The sequence below is a fragment of the Lissotriton vulgaris genome, chromosome 2_1, assembly GCF_964263255.1.
Source record: "Lissotriton vulgaris chromosome 2_1, aLisVul1.2, whole genome shotgun sequence".
NCBI classification, from domain to species: Eukaryota; Metazoa; Chordata; class Amphibia; order Caudata; family Salamandridae; genus Lissotriton; species Lissotriton vulgaris.
Window position 1 is genome coordinate 1,780,791,652 of NC_141687.1, and position 14,202 is coordinate 1,780,805,853.

General features: G+C 46.2%; 1 protein-coding gene across 1 annotated transcript in view; it reads right to left on the reverse strand.

The window, feature by feature from the left end:
• Positions 1–14,202, reverse strand: part of LOC147733269 (sperm-specific sodium:proton exchanger-like) — a 7,973,824-nt gene that overhangs the window by 4,750,453 nt on the left and 3,209,169 nt on the right. The gene's annotated exons all lie outside the window — the stretch shown is intronic.

Sequence of the window (14,202 nt, forward strand, 5' to 3'; positions counted from 1 at the left end):
ATGCTGCCACCACAGACACGAGTCTGACCTCCTGCTGCTGGGAGTACTTCCAGTAGGGAGAGCTTGGACAAAGGGTTTCCTGTCCGGGGCGGTGTTCGCACCATCCCAGACAGGGTTTTGTGTATTCTGGGTAGGTAGGGCTTTACAAGAAGGCGACTGCGGAGTGGCACCCCGGTGCTCACTACGCATCTGCCGGTTAGAACCAGTTCCAGGGGCGCGCAGCCCCTGTCCTGGGGAAAGTCCGGCAGGGGAGAGGGGTGTAACTACCCCCCTTCCTGGTCCCGCCCCTAGGGCAGGACCTAGTCATGTACCCACCCCTTTCTTTAGAATAAAGGCCAGAGCGGGGACCCTTCCAAATTAGATCATCTTTGAATCAAGAATACTTTCTACGAAAGGACTTCGAGACTCTTCTTAAGATTTCTCCCTTGTGGCTAAGGAGTAGTCACCCTGCGTCCGCAGGCACCATCTAAGAACTCTGCGGTTTACTGCAAGTCCTTCCTCAGGAATCCGATTGCCCAGCTCGACGAGAACCGACTTCCCTGGCACCTCTGACCTCTATCCACATCGTCAGCTCAGCTGAGATCCGTGGGTGCGACGAGACCTCGAGGGACCGGCCATCATCAAAACCTGCACGCTTTCTTAACCAGCACAACCACAGAAGGAATCCTCTGGTGAGTGCTCTGGGGTCGAGAAGCCCCGACCCTTAGCAGCTCCAGCACCGAAGTGCAGTCTCCCAATATCTCCACGATCTGCGTGGGGCCCTTCTGCTTCGCTGTTCAGCACGTTGTCCTATCACTAGCCGCTGGCTTGTGACTCTTTGACGACAACCGACAACCAACGCTGCTGGTCTGGTTGCTCCAGACTGGCCTTTGCTCCCTTCTGCGAAAGGAGCACCCCGGACCCTCCTGGTCCACTCAAGACGCCATTTTTAGGCCCACCACGTGGCCCTGAAATCTGCCAAGGCTTGTTGTCCCAATCCTGGGCCCAGCGACGCCGACAGCATCAACCTTCGTGGGACAGCTCGCACCTCCATCCTGGTCGTCGACAACGCCTCCTGGTCCGTGAGACTGCAGAGCCTAGCGTCGCCCACTCACCTGGTCGAGATGACGATCATCCGGTGCCCTCCTGGTACCCTCTGACTACTGGCTAGTAGTACGAACTTGGTCCCCTCTGCTTTCAGGTATCATCGATCTCTGATCCAGGCTTGGATCTCTACGAACTATTCACCACTGGTCCCCGGCCAGCAACTCCTTCCCTCCGGCTCCTGGCTCATCAGCGAAGACCCCCGACGCCTGTAAGACTTGTGCAGCCGCAGCCCTCGTGGCTAGGTAACTTCGGCATTTCGGTGCCTGCATAGCCTCCTTACTTAAGGGTCCCGAGTCCCTCGCTTCCGACTTGCCTTATCGGGTCCGCCCGAGACCACTAAACTGTCCGTGCCCTCGGGCACTTGTTTTAATTGTGCACTTGAAGTATTTTCCTAAGAGTTTTGTTCTGTGCTTAGTACCCTGTCCTCATAAAGAGTCCAGGGCTGTTGTGATTCTAATAAATATACTGTTTATTTTCATAACACTTGTGTGGTGTCCTTTCACTTGGTGTTCAAGGGGTATGTGATGGTATAACAGCTGGCTTAACACGCCCTCTAGAGTTTAGCCCGAAGACTGCTCGTATCCACGCTACTAGGATAGCTGGTCTAAGGTTGACTTACAACCAATCACCATAAGGGTAGTTTGGACCGATGCATAGTGGTCGCTAGAATAGCGAACGCTGCATATCTGGCCAACTTCTCACAATTCCTTCTGAGACATTTTGAGAATACCGCTAATATGTGTCTATGTACGACTTACTTATACAGACCATTTAGTCGGTTCTATCATTTCTAAACACTTGTGCATAATATGTCCTTAATAGGTTAGACATTTTCAGAAGCTTGTGGTCCCTTAAATTGATTAGTATTAAAGAGCGATTAGTACTTGTCTTAAATAGTCATTTAGATCAGTCTATATACATGCTGACTATCTATAAAAGGTCTTGCGCTTCGAATATTACTTATGAGCTACTATAAACTTCTTAGCTCGCTTAATAACATCTACCTCAATAGCTAGTTATTTATATCTATTGCTACAAAAACTAGCTGCTAACTTTTGTTCATTTATCTTATATAGGACTATACTATAACTATTAATTTGAGAAGATATCTCGCTGGACGAATATCTTTTCTGATTGGAAAGGAGGCTGAGTACCCCTTACTATAATCCTAACGATATTTAATGATTGAGGTAGGTGATATATCAAGTGTATCTTATTATCCACCTCTTGTGTATAATGGACTGAATTACATCAAGTGAACGGACTAATAGGGCTCTAGTATTTAATGCAATTGAATTTAGAAATGCAAGGGCACTATAATGTTCTTTTGACGACTCATGATTAACCTAACTTGTACAAGTTATATATGTTACTGTCAAGAAAAGGTAAATAGTGATATGATCACCGTGAATGTACTGACTATGAACTCAGTTTCTTATATATAAGCATATTCAGGGGATGTGTGTGACTATTATGTCATGTTGTTACAACAATGTGTGATGTTTGTTTTGTATAACATGGAAGCAGTGCTGATATATTTTGTTAGGGTTGTGTAAATCTCTACACACTATATTTTTTTAAGAAGAACTGTATTATGTTGCCGTTATTATCTGTAACTAAGATTGGTTCTGTTTTAAATCCTTAGAACTATTGGGAAACTGTCATTACAATTGTCCTGATGAAGGTGGTCTAATCTCTCATTCACCACCTAAACGCGTCGATGCACAAGGAGTAATACTGGGTCAAGAAATTGAGGAAAATTCTGTATCATTGTTTGAATTTAGTCCTCAACCTGTACCTCCTTTTTTATTGGAATGTTGGATTTATTTATTTTATAGAAGTTTTGTCCTGAATGTTTCCCATTTTTTAACAAAATATAGTGTATATGAATAAACTGTCTAGATTTACTTTTATTATAGTGTTTTCACTGTTTTTTTATTGTTTACATTGCTTCCTTGTTGTTTATTTGTTCTGAAACGGTGTATTTTAAATGCTTTGTTTGTAAGAACTAGTCTTTCTATGTTAATTCGCAACAAAGGGAATAACATTTTGACTTATTGCTAATGTCACATCATTCAAAGTCTCTAAGGTGCGCTGGTCTGATAACTATTCTCCCAGCACGCGTGCGCCTTACCGGAGTAGAGGCCTTGTGGACACCCTTGATAGTTGGGCTTTCCACCTTTTCTCTCTCCTGACCAAGTTTGTTCTTCCGGAGTGTCACGTCTTCTTTGACCGGTGACTCATTTAGCTCTCCTCTCTCTACGCACGCTCTATCTTCTCCATTGCCTTCACAGCCTGACTCACTCTCTTCTGCTTCTACTTCTTGTCTCTGAACTGGCATGTTGTTTCCTTTCTCCTCTGGCCACTTCACAATCTTATTTATCTTCGCCATGCGATATTGGGACCACACTTTGCCATCACTGAGGAGCGCTGCCCTGCTGTACACTTCTTCTACTTGGAGGGGTGGACTATATTTGCTTTCTCCTTTCTTCCTCAGTATTGCTTGCTTGACTCTCACCCACTCTCCCTTTTCCAGAACCGAATCTTTCACTTTCTTTCTCTGGGTGTAATGTTCAGCATACACTCTCTGGGGCTTCTCCAAATTGTGTTGGACCACAGCAGGTGACCATTTACTAGTGATGGTCTTCTCTCTCCATACCACATTGTCCTTAGTGAACGGATGCCTGCCCCTTAAGATCTGGAAGGGACTATACCCTGTTGCAGTGAGGGTGATTCTGTACGCCCATATCATCCTTTGGATCTCTGCTTCTCAGTCCTTCCCCTGCATGATGGCCGCTTGAATGGATCCCATGAGAACTCGGTTAAATCTCTCTACCTGTCCATTGCTACCTGGATGGTACACCGAGGTGTGTTTTGACATGATCCCGTTCCTCTCAGCGTATCTGTGCCACTTGTCTGATGTAAATTGTGGCCCATTGTCAGTTAGTATTGTCCTTGGTATGCCTTCCCTTAGGAACACCGTGGTGAGGAATCTTATCACTACCTCCCAGTCCATCTCTTCTTGTACATGCACTTCTGGCCATTTGGAATATTTATCAACTATGACACATAAGTATTTGGCTGTTCCTTGGTTGTCTAATATCGGTCCTAGTATGTCGACTGTGAGATCCTCCAAAGGATTGCGGGGTTGTTCAAATCTCCCTAGTGCAGGTGTCAAGGGTTTGAGCACTTTATCTGACCCCTGGCATTGGTCACAGTCTCTAACATGTCTCTCGATCTGGATGTCCATTCCTGGCCACCAGTACATCTGTTTTATCCTTGAATTGGTCTTCAAAATGCCTAGGTGTCCTTCATGTAGCAGGTTCAGCAGGGTCGGGATCAACTTTTCCGGAGGCACCACCTTGTTCCCGCGGTACGAAATGTTCCTGAATCGCTCATGGACAATTCTTCCCGTACTTCATATAGTTTCCTCAGTACTTCCTTCAACCGTTTCTTTACTGGCCACCCGTTCATGAGTTTCTCCTTAACCTCCTCCAGGTTTTCATCTTCCTTGTATGCTTGCTCCCACTCCTGTAGGCTGATGGCCCTTTCCATGTCTTCCATCACCGCCACCATTTCCTCGTTTTCTGCAGCCGGTTGCTCCATGGCTGAGGCCCTGCTGAGGTAGTCTGCCACCTTGTTGCGAGTCCCTGGGATGTACTCTACATCATACGTGTATTCCAGGAGCTTTAGAGTCATCTTTGCTATCTGCGGGGTGGCAGTGTCGTGTCCACTCGAGGTAAGTACCTTAACCAAAGGCTTGTGGTTGGTCTGTAAGCGGAACCTCGTACCCCATAGGAACTGTCGGAAGTTTCCCATGGCCCATGTGACAGCTAGCATCTCTTTTTCTATCACACTGAACTTTTGCTCGGTGTGGGATAATGCTCTAGACGCAAAGCTGAGAGTCTCCACAGTTCTGTCGTCTCTCTCCTGTGCCAGCCCAGTCCCTAAACCTTTTTCACTGGCATCCGTGGGAGGATGGTATTTCCCGGTGGGTCATGTCTGTGTAGGGGAAGAACCTGACTGATGTTCTCTTTGGGTTCTTCAAACTCCTTTTAAGCTTCTTCATCCCACTGGAACGTTGATTTTTCGCTTATAAGTTGCCTTAGCTTGTGCGTTTTCGTGGCAAAGTGTTGGATGAATTTGCTGTAGTACTCGGCCATTTCAAGGAATGACCGCACCTCATCTTTGTTGGATGGAGCTCTGGCCTCACAGATCGCTTTCACATTCTCCCTCTTGAGAGTGATCACATGTCTGCTTATCTCATGTCCCAGATAGGTGACGGACCTCATCCCGAATCTGCACTTTCCCCACTTTGCCGTCAATCCTTTCTCCTGCAGCACACCCAGGGCCAGATGTAGGTCGGCAAATACCGGTCGGTAACGGCTGATTTTGGCCGTTACCGACCGGTATTTGCTAATGGAGATGTAGGGGCCTTAAAACATACAGAATCTGTAAATTTACCGATTCGGTAAATTTACTGATTCTGTAAAATACTGAATCAGTAAATTTACCGAATCGGTAAATACAGATGTAGGTGGCACAGGAAACAGTGCCACAGGCCATTACCGATTCTTTATTTACCATGTAATACTATTACATGGTAAATAACGAATTCCAGTGTACATGCGCATCTGTGCATGTACACCTGTGCCATGTGGCACACAGACATGCCCTAAGGGCATGCAGGTGTGTCACATGGCACACAAGCCAGTAACAGGGGTGCAACAGGGTGTCAAAGTGACACCCTGTCCACCTTGTAAAATCGGTAATTTTACCGATTCGGTAATTACCGAATCGGTAATTACCGAATCTTACCGATTCAGTATTTTTACCGAATTTTTTACCTACATAGCAATTACCGAATAGTAAATACCAAATCGTGAAAATCCGGTATTTACCATTCGGTAATTTGCTATTACCTACATTTGGACCCTAGTACCTTGCTCAGTTTGTCGTCATGGTCCTTGCGATACTTTCCTATTATTAGGATGTCATTCTGGAAATACTGGATGCCCTCGATGTCTTTGAACAGGCGGTGCATGAGTTTTTGGAACACCGCTGCGGCGGACGCTAGCCCAAAGGGCATCCTGCGAAACTGGTAGCACCCATACGGCATGATGAAGGAAGTGAGTTTTCTGCTTGCCGGGTGCAAGTCAATCTGATGGTATGCAGACGTGAGGTCTATTGTAGAGAACCATCTCACACTTCTTGTCTTGGCCAGCATTTCTTCAATCCTGGGGAGCGGGAATTTTTCTACCACCAAGCACTTGTTTAGCTCGCGCAGGTCCACGCACAGGCGCACTTTACCATTGGGTTTCCTGGCGACCTCCAAGGGGGCCAACCACTCCGAGCTATCTATAGGCTCTATGATCCCTTGTTCTTCTAGCCGGCGCAGTTCTCGTTGCACTGCCTCCCTCACTGCTATGGGCACATTCCTGACCTTGTGTGACATTGGCCGGGAGTCCTCCTTGAGTTTGATCTTGGGCATGAACTTCTCGAGTTTCTCTACCTTCCATCCGAAGACTTTTGGATACTCTCGTTTCGCACTCTCTCCAAGTCTGGCCAGCTTTCATTGTCCGTGAGTAGCACTTGTTCCCTGCCCCCTGGGTCCAGTTTGATTCCGAGGTCTCCCTGGTCTTTCCATCCTAGAACCGATGGGCCTTTCTCTGCAACATACAGCTTGCACGTCGCTGTCCTCCCTCTGAACTCGAACTACAGGCTTCGGTATCCGACCATGGGGTTGCTCGTGTACGACACCAGTCATATGTACGGTGGTTCTAGTTTGGGACCTAGGCTGGGTCTGAATTCCTCTTCCCACACTGACCTCTGCACGATGGTGTATGGGGATCAAGAGTCAATCGCAATTCGGATTTTGACTCCTCCTATCAGCATGTCCGCTCGCGGTTTGTCAGAGCGCTTAGTGTCAATGTCTAGTACTTGCTCTTCAATGCACAGCACTCGGTCGTCGTCATCTGATTCTTCGTCAGCACCTTCTTGAGGCTGCGGATGTGCTATGAACTTTACCACAGACTTCTTCTCCTTCCTTCGACACACCTTCTCGTAGTGGCCTACTAGGCCGCAGAATGCGCATCTCGCACGAAAAGCTGGGCAGCGTTTGTCTTGGGCCACGTGGTTTGTGCTCCCACATCTATAGCACGCGAACTTGACTTGCGAGAACTGTTTCCCTGCTCGTCCAGGTATTCCCGCCCATTTGCTGGTTTCTCTGCTGTCTCCGGGCGCCATCTTGTGTCTCCCCGCTGGCTCCGCGTCATCCACTTTGTTGACCATGGTTCTCTGCGCACTTTCTTTCTTAGCTGCTTCGGCACAACGTTTGGAGAGTTCGGCCTTCTTCACCATTGCTATCACCTCTTTTAGCGTCGCCTCACCGTGGGCCCACAGTTTGTCCTGCACATTCCTGTTGGTGGTGTACATTACGATCTGGTCCTTAATAAACTCTTCCTCCGATGATTCATACTTGCACGTGACTGCTAGTCTCCTCAGGGCCGCTACATAGTCGTCAACCGACTCCCCTTCTCCTTGCTTCCTTTGCTGAAAATTATACCGATCAATAGAGACACACACCGCCGGGCGGTAGTGGGCGTCTAGATCCTCCAGAGCTTGTTGGAAAACGTCTGCGTCGGCTGCTTGTAGTGGTGTCGTCGCTATGTTCGTGAAAACCCTTATTCCTTCTGGGCCCAGGTTGTGTAGTAGTATACGCTTTCTTCGTGCAGGGGTGAATTTGTCACTGGATTCGTCTTCTAGGGCTTCTAGGTAGTTCTTAAAGTATTCCTTCCAGTCCTCTCACTTCATCTGTGGTTCCCCGGGCCTGGGTAGGAACGGGATCGGTGCCGTGAGTGAGGACACTTGATTACTCATCTTTGCCTGTCTTCCTGGGCACCTTCTTGATTTCTGGGGCTGCCGGGTGCGCCGTCGTTCCCTCCCCTATTTCTGGGGCTGCCCGGTGTGCTGACACTCGCTGTTTGTGACGTGTTGGTGTTTAGATTCCCTCTTCCCCTTTCCTCGTGGTCACCCTTTTCCGCCAGGGCCCTAATGAGAACACTCACTTGGTCCTACTGTGCTTTTGTGCTGGCTGCCGCTCCACTGGGCTCCTGGCCACATGGTGTGGTTGTCCATGTCTTTGCTCCTCTGCCACGCTCTTCCTGTGCTTCCTGCGGTGCTTTCCCGAGTTTCCCCACCTCTTCTGTAGAAGCACTGTCAGGTGGTGTCTCCAGGGTCCTTCTTCCTCTTGACTCCACTCTTGTTCTTTACTATTCGTTTTTTTTTGTGTGTGGGGACAGATCCCACTCCTCGTCGCCACTGTGGAGTTCTAGATTCTCTCTAAATGATCACCAGAGACGCTTGTATACAGTGTGCATAAGTATTCTTTATTAGCACTGCACACAGAGAAGTGCGCCGGGTGTCTTACTAAGACTGCGCTCCGATCCGCTCTGAAAGGCGCCAACCGCTGTTCACGCATGCGCACTGCCATACGCTGTCCCTACGTGCGTGTTGCGTCACACGCCTTCAGCGCGACTGGAGCGCTGACACCACATGGATTAAGTTTATTTTCAGTGTATTTTTTGTTTGCTTACAGACTTGCCTGTTATTCGACATAGCTTGTCCCTCAGTCTCTGCATTCTAGGTGAGCTACCCAGTTTGTATAATTATTTATGTATTCATCTTAGACAACATTGTCTCCTCATGACTACTAGGAGCAGTCTATTATGATGTTGCACCATAGCACAGTTATTGTTAAATATTGACGTTTTTCGTTTAGATGTCATAGTCTCCTCATGATCAGTAGGAGTGGGTTTTCTTTGAAGTTGCGCTACATTGTTGTAATTTTCTAGCGTTTGGCAAAGTTTTTTGTTACTGGTGGTATCTGATTGTTTTCAGGATTGTCAAGCATTTGACTTGTACATTTATTTCTAAGTAACCACAAACTGACAACACTTGTTCTTTTTGGTGAGTTATTTAGTATGCTGACCATTCGTGTTCATTACACACATCATTCCGTTTTTTACCCATTTTTTGAGTAATAATCTTTATGATTTATTTACAGCATTGTTTTTACCTTTTTCAAAACATCCATTTTTCTCATGCCATGGTGAGTTCACTGTATGTACTTGTTGGCAGCTGTATTACGGCTCACTTGAGGTGTATTTCCGGGTTTATAACGCTTTGCTTTTGCTTCCTATGATTCTTTAAATTTAGCACTGTACATGATCAAATCTATGGTGATTTTTTTTTCATATATATTTTTACTTTGGTTCCATCCAGGACAATTGTATCCATTGCATTTATGCAATTTACAGCTGTTGTGTGAAAATGCTTCCACATTGTATCATTGAATAATCAGAGAATATTCATTTTAGGTTTACCCCTGAGTAAGGGACTCCTTTGTTCCGAAATGCATCGGGCAGCATTTTGAATATGGATGAAGATTTGAACAACAAAAGTTTTTGTATCATATGATTTTTTCATCATATTATGTATAACATTAAGAAGGATTAATGTCATGCATTCTTGAGTATAGAAACTCATGTTTCAGTACTACAAGCATTATTCGATATGTATTGATGCTTTACTGTACAAATGGAATACATACACAACGAATACATTTGTTCTGCTTCGGTTATTTTTGTTTACTGTAGAGTTTTTGGATAAAAACCTTTTGAACAGTGCATGGTACTAGTAGATCTTCCTGCTGCATTCATTGGCAGATTAAAATCACCCACAATCACTTTTGCTGATAGCAGATGAGTGCATAGATTTTCCTGTATTGAGGTTATAATGGTTTTTGTAGCTTCCAATTTTGACGGACCATGCACATTTGCATATATACATTAATAACCAGGATTGAAGCACTGCCTTCTCTATCCCCTTTTCTCTCAACTACGAGTGCCTGTAACATATCTGACTTGGTTTTTATCTTCTTTACTATAAGCTGTTTTATATGTTTTACGTAAATAGAGACTCCTCCTGATGGTCCACTGTACGGGTTGTGTTTTAATTGCGTAGCCTTCCAGAAGTACTTCCTCTGTGGGTCAAGTTTCTTGCAGGTATAAAATATCTCCTTCCAGCGATATATTTTTTACTGTTACTTGCTTTGAGAGCTTTATGTATACCTGTCACGTTCCAGGAAACGATTTTGAGATTGTCAAGTCAAGTCAATTTTTATTGTATAAAATTATTAAAAATTATTACAAAATAAATTTTGATCATCATAGAACATAAAACACGTGTATAATGTTAACTATTAGAGACTGTTAGCCATATGAAAAATAAATATAATGTATTTTAATTTGGTGCTATGTTTCCCTGTTCAGCTTGCTATAAGAGGGATTGGGCTTTCATCATGTATTTAACCCCCCTGCAGGCCAACATAGGAGATGATCCATCTAGCCATCGAATTACAGCTTGCCTACATGTCCGAATGTTCAATTTGTTAAAAATGCTCTTTAAAAGCCGTCCCCTCAAATCCTTAGGCACCGGGCAAACACATAGTAATTGAGTTAATGTTTCATTCTGATATCCACATAGAAGACAATGAGGGTCAGTGTGACAATTTTTCCAGGATGGTAACAAATCCTTTGAAAACTGTAGGCCTAGTCGATGTTTTATATATCTTTGTATTAGGGAACTATTAAAGTGGCTTTCCAGATAGGTCTGTGGCTTTATCCCGGAATATGAATTTATCACAGTCCACCAGTGTCGTCGTTTTGCGGTACTTGTTTTATCTTCCAGATAGAATTCCCATTTGACCATGTTCTTGGCTATTTTGTCAAAAGTATGTCTATCTGGCCTCATGTCCCAAATTTCTTCAATTCCTATACAGTTCAGGGATTGGGACAGGAAACTTCCCCAACTGTTCGGCACGTGCAGTTTCTGCTGGGTATCGATTTCTTTCCAGCACAGGTTGTCCATTGAGCCATCTTCTGACATTCGTATTTTATGACAGAGTTTCATAAAGGTTCCCATACTGCGAAACTTCTGATTCAGAAGACCAAATTCTAGACAAACCTGCGCCGGTGCTGATGATTTTGGGAGGTTTAGGACTGCCTTGTATACCTTTGTTTGTAAGCTGTTCAACAGCCCTGCTTCTTTGCCACACCAGGTGGTCAATACTTATGACAAGGTGGGTAGGGTTTGTGCTTTTATCATTTTCAGCAGGTCTTTATAATTTGGAAAACTTAGTTTTTTTTGTAGTTGCCGGTATGCGTAGATCAGGGACTGTGTGTAGGAAGGTGGATATCTGACTATGGTTACCCCCAAACTTTTTGCCTGGTGTTTAGCTGGTTTTTGACATATTTGGCCTGGGATCCTGCTATTCAGGGCCCCAGGCTGATTGCTCTCTCCTTAAAATGGACTCCATGTACCTTAGGTGCATACACAATTGGAACTGGTTCACCTTATTGGCCCCTGTAACAGTGTACCCTAGGTACCCAGGGCATAGGTGTTTCCAAGGCCTACCAGGGGCTGCAGCATGTATTGTGCCCTCCCTGGCCTGGCCTCCATATTTGACACAACTGGCAGATCACTCAGCTGGGGTAAGTTGGTGTAATCACCTCTTACTTAGATATAGCATCCCTATATCTAACCTTAAACTGGACACATATGTTCCTATCAGCCACTCCTATGGAAGGCCTCTTCAATCCTGGAGGCAGCGGGCTGGGAAATATGTGATATGGTGCTCTAGCATGAGCTGAGCCTGTCTGCAGCTGTCGGGAACCACTCCCTTAGCTGTTCCGGGATATTGCCATACCATACTCTTAAGTGCATTATAATCCTCGCGGTTATATGCTAACTTTGGTTTGGCTTTATCAAAACATGTCGAGTAAGGTGTCATACAATTTGGAAAACTATCCCCTCGACAGTTCTGTCAACGGGGATAGCATTCCACCCTTCTAGAGGGACACGACATGTGTGTAGCCTTAACCCCGGTTAAAGTTAACCAGAGCCTCAGCATCACAAAATGGATGCTGCCACCACAGAAACAAGTCTGACCTCCTGCTGCTAGGAGTCCTTCCAGCGAGGGAGGCTTGGACAAAGGGTTTCCTGCCTGGGGAGGTGCGAGCACCACCCTAGACAGGACTTTGTGTATTGGGTAGGACAGGGCTGAAAAGATTGAGGCATGCCCGGGGCACACAAGGTGTCCCCATGCATAAGCCAGTCCAAACCGGTCCTGGGACTTTCCAGACCCAGGCCTGGTGAGGAGCTGGACAAAGGAAAGGGGGTGTAACTGCCCCCCTTCCTGGTCCCACCCAGAGGAGGGACCTAGTAGGTGATCCACCCCTCAGATTGGGAATAAGAGTGGGAGCAGTGCCATTGCACGGAAGATCATCCTGAAATCAACTTGAAACTAAGAAGACGACTGGACTTTGACATTCTGCTGCACAGAAGACTGAAGAGCATCTCCCTTGTGGCCTAGGAGTGGCCACCCTGTGAACACAGGTACCAACCAGCGAATCAATGTCTGCTTTGCTGCCACCTCCCACCAGAGCCCGAGCCCAGAGCCTGACAAGACCCAGACTACCAGACTTCTCAGAGACCTATCCACAGTCCCTGCAAAGACGGGACCCGTGGAGGCACCGAGAGACTTGGGTCCGGACATCTTGGAAGACACTCGAAGAGCTAACTGCGCAGCATCAGAGGCATCCTTGACGTTTTGCTTTGGGGACTGAGAACCCCCACCACCGAGCAGCCCTTGCACTGAAGATCAGCCCCCAGCATCTCCACGATCTGCGCGGGGCCCTTTTGCATTGTGCCACTCGACGCGCCATCCCGGCCACTAGCCACGTGGTCAGCGGCCATCTTTGTGACAAAACGGAAGAACTACACTGCGGGGCTGGGTGCTCCAGACTTGCCCTAGCTCCTGTAAAAAGGAGCACCCGCTTTGACCTTGCTGGTCCGAGTAAGAAGCCTTTTTTAACTTCTGCGTGGCTTGCATTAGCCAAGGCATGTTTGCTCCGATCAAGTTGTCGACACTGCCAAAAGCGAGAAGCCTACGTGGGACAGCTTGTGACCGACTCCTGGACGTCCTCGACCCTAGGTGTCCACGTGGCTGCAGAGAGAAGCTACACCTCAACGCCTGTTTGCACCCAACATCGCCTGGTTCCAATCTGGTTCCACGGTAGTCACTGGCTAGTGACTTTGAACATTGTCCCGTCTGCTTTCATCGAGCCGCCTGCAGCATCTTCAACTCCAAGCACCATCGACCAGCGTGACGAAACCCGACACTACTTCGACCCTATGCACCCGCTTCCTGTGGGTGAGGTAAATTAGCAACGCCTGTGTTCCTACACTGGTACACACCTCTAGGGCCTGTGTCTCAAGTTTCAGCTTTCTAGGTCACTCGGAAGGTTCCAAACTAACTAACTTTCTAACTTTTACGCACCATAGACTTTGTATTGGTGAGTGCCTGCACTTTAAACACAGCACCCGAGTCCCGAGGGCCTTTCCCGACTTAGTCACTGCTAGTCCCGAACAGCTCCAGCGATTCCCAAGGCCCTAGGCCTGTTTCCTTTTAGATTGGTATCTCTTATACCACTTTCTTAGTATATGGTTTAGGTGGCCCCTAGGGCTCATCCATATTGTGCAACTTTTGTGTATTTTAAACTGTGTTTTGTTTAACGCTTGTGCTTCTGTGCTCATAAAGAGTTCAGGGGATATTTGTAGTTAATAAATATATATATATATTTTCAATATATATCTGTGTGGTGTCCTTTCATTTGGTATTCAAGGGGGGTTGTGTATGGTAATACAGCTGGCTTCACATGCCTTTCAGAGTTTAGCCTAAGACTGCTTAGTCCACGTTACCACTAGGATAACTGGTCTATAAGGTTGACTTACAACCGATCATCATAAGGGTTGCTTTGCATGGTTCAAAGTGATCACTAGAATTAGTGAGCATTATATACCAGGCCAACTTCTCACATTGGTGAGCAGTGGATTGGGATCTGAGCTTGCTTTTGTTTTACCATTGCAATCTTTGAGATTATCATTTGAAAGATCACACAGGTACCTTTTAGGTAGATATAAAACAAGGCTAGTATACATAAGTTCTACTGAACTTAGTTGTTGTAGAGGATAGGGAGTAGCACACCCTGACTA